Here is a 3,349-nt window from a genome sequence, read left to right as displayed (position 1 = left end):
AGCACCCGAAACACAAATTCGCACCGCCGTAACCTTCTGTATCCGCGAGATCCCATCCTGGAGCCTTCGCCGGCGCTCTGCCGGAGGGGGAATTGACCATGGAGGGCTTCTACATCAACACCATAGCCCCTCCGATGAGTTGTGAGTAGTTTACCACAGACCTTCGGGTCCGTAGTTATTAGATAGATGGCTTCTTCTCTGTTTTTGGATCTCAATACAATGTTCTCCCCCTCTCTTGTGGAGATCTATTTGATGTAATCTCTTTTTGCGGTGTGTTTGTCGAGATCCGATGAATTGTGGGTTTATGATCAAGTTTATCTATGAGAAATATTTGAATCTCCTCTGAATTCTTTTATGTATGATTGAGTTATCTTTGCAAGTCTCTTCGAATTATCAGTTTGGTTTGGCCTACTAAATTGATCTTTCTTGCCATGGGAGAAGTGCTTAGCTTTGGGTTCAATCTTGCGGTGTCCTTACCCAGTGATAGAAAGGGTTGCAAGGCACGCATTGTATTGTTGCCATCGAGGATAAAAAGATGGGGTTTATATCATATTGCATGAGTTTATCCCTCTACATCATGTCATCTTGCTTAATGCGTTACTCTGTTCTTTATGAACTTAATACTCTAGATGCAGGCAGGAGTCGGTCGATGTGTGGAGTAATAGTAGTAGGTGCAGGCAGGAGTCGGTCTTCTTGTTGCGGACGTGATGCCTATATACATGATCATGCCTAGATAATCTCATAACTATTCGCTTTTCTATCAATTGCTTGACAGTAATTTTTTCACCCACCGTAATACTTATGCTATCTTGAGAGAAGCCTCTAGTGAAACCTATGGCCCCCAGGTCTATCTCTTATCATATTTGCTTCCAATCTACTTTTATTTGCCTCTTTACTTTTTGCATCTATATTATAAAATACCAAAAATATATTTATCTTATCATACTATCTCTATTAGATCTCACTTTCGCAAGTGGCCATGAAGGGATTGACAACCCCTTTATTGTGTTGGTTGCGAGTTCTTGGTTTATTTGTGTAGGTGCGTGGGACTTTTGAGGAGCCTCCTACTGGATTGATACCTTGGTTCTCAAAAACTGAGGGAAATACTTACGCTACTATTGCTGCATCACCCTTTCCTCTTCAAGGAAAAACCAACGCAAGCTCAAGACTTAGCAAGAAGGATTTCTGGCGCCGTTGCCGGGGAGGTCTTCGCTCAAGTCCAGACATACCAAGTACCCGTCACAAACCTATCTCCCTCGCATTTACATTATTTTCCATTTGCCTCTTGTTTTCCTCTCCCCCACTTCACCCTTGCCATTTTATTTGCCCTCTCTTTCCCAATCTCCTCCTCTCTTTTCACTTGCCTCTTTCTGTTTGCTTGTGTGTTGGATTACTTGTTGCCATGGCGCAAGATAATACCAAATTTTGTGATTTCTCGAATACCAATAACAATGATTTCCTTAGTACTCCGATTGTTCCTCTTAATGATGTTGAGTCTTGTGAAATCAATATTGCTTTGCTGAATCTTGTTATGAAAGATCAATTCGCCGACCTTCCTAGTGAAGATGCCGTTACTCATCTAAACAACTTTGTTGATTTGTGTGATATGCAAAAGAAGAAAGATACGGATAATGATATTGTTAAATTGAAGTTATTTCCGTTTTCACTTAGAGATCGTGCTAAAGTTTGGTTTTCGTCTTTGCCTAAAAATAGTATTGATTCTTGGAACAAGTGCAAAGATGCCTTTATCTCTAAGTATTTTCCTCCTGCTAAGATTATCACTCTTAGGAATGATATTATGAATTTTAAACAACTTGATCATGAGCATGTTGCCCAATCTTGGAAAATAATGAAATTGATGATTCGCAATTGCCCTACTCATGGTTTGAATTTATGGATGATCATACAAAAAATTTATGCCGGTTTGAACTTTGCTTCTAGAAATCTCTTAGATTCGGCCGCGGGAGGCACTTTTATGGAAATCACGTTAGGAGATGCTACAAAACTTCTTGATAATATTATGGCAAATTATTCTCAATGGCACACCGAAAGATCTTCTAGTAAAAAAGTGCATGCTATAGAAGAAATCAATGTTTTGAGTGGAAAGATGGATGAACTTATGAAATTATTTGCTACTAAAAATACTCCTCTTGATCCCAATGATATGACTTTTTCTACTTTGATTGAGAATAATAATGAACCTATGGATGTGAATTTTGTTGGTAGGAATAGTTTTGGAAACAATGCTTATAGAGGAAACTTTAATTCTAGACCGTTCCCTAGTAATTCCTCTAATAATTATGGAAATTCCTACAATAATTCGTATGGTAATTTTAATAAGATGCCCTCTAATTTTGAGAATAGTGTGAAAGATTTTATGATTTCTCAGAAGAATTTTAATGCCTTGCTTGAAGAAAAGTTGCTCAAAGTTGATGATTTGGCTAGGAACGTTAATGACTTCCGCTTGATGTTGATTCTCTTAAACTTAGATCTTCTTCCCCTAAGCATGATATCAATGAGTCTCTCAAAGTAATGAGAATTTCCATTAATGAGTGCAAGGAAAGAACCGCTAGATTGCGTGCTAAGAAAGATAGCTTTGTAAAGGCGTGTTCTTCTAGTTTCCATGAAAATAATGATGAGGATCTTAAAGTTATTGATGTGTCTCCTATTAGATCTTTGTTTTGCGATATGAATCTTGAAAATTATGGGACTTAAGATGAGTCAACTTTACCTAGAAGGCGTCCCAAAAATTCGGAGTTTTTAGATCTTGATGCTAAAATTGGTAAAAGTGGGATTGGAGAGGTCATGACATTAAATAGCATTGAACCCACTATCTCGGATTTCAAGGAATTTGATTGTGATAATTTTTCTTTAGAAGGTTGTATTTCCTTGTTGCAATCCGTTGTTAATTCTCCACATGCTTATAGTCAAAATAAAGCTTTTACCAAACATATCATTGATGCCTTGTTGCAATATTATGATGAAAAACTTAATTTGGAAGTTTCTATACCTAGAAAACTTAATGATGAGTGGGAACCTACTATAAAAATTAGAATTAAAGATCATGAGTGTTTTGCTTTGTGTGATTTCGGTGCTAGTGTTTCCACGATTCCAAAAACTTTATGTGATATTCTAGGTTTCCATAATCTTGATGATTGCTCTTTAAATTTGCACCTTGCGGATTCCACCATTAATAAGCCAATGGGAAGGATCAATGGTGTTCTCATTGTTGCAAATAAAAATTTGGTGCCCGTAGATTTTATCGTTCTTGATATAGATTGCAATCTTTCTTGCCCTATTATTCTTGGTAGACCTTTCCTTTGAACGATTGGTGCGATTATTGATATGA

The sequence above is a fragment of the Triticum dicoccoides genome, chromosome 3B, assembly GCF_002162155.2.
Source record: "Triticum dicoccoides isolate Atlit2015 ecotype Zavitan chromosome 3B, WEW_v2.0, whole genome shotgun sequence".
In the NCBI taxonomy this organism is placed as follows: Eukaryota; Viridiplantae; Streptophyta; class Magnoliopsida; order Poales; family Poaceae; genus Triticum; species Triticum dicoccoides.
Note: the sequence above shows the minus strand (reverse complement) of the source record.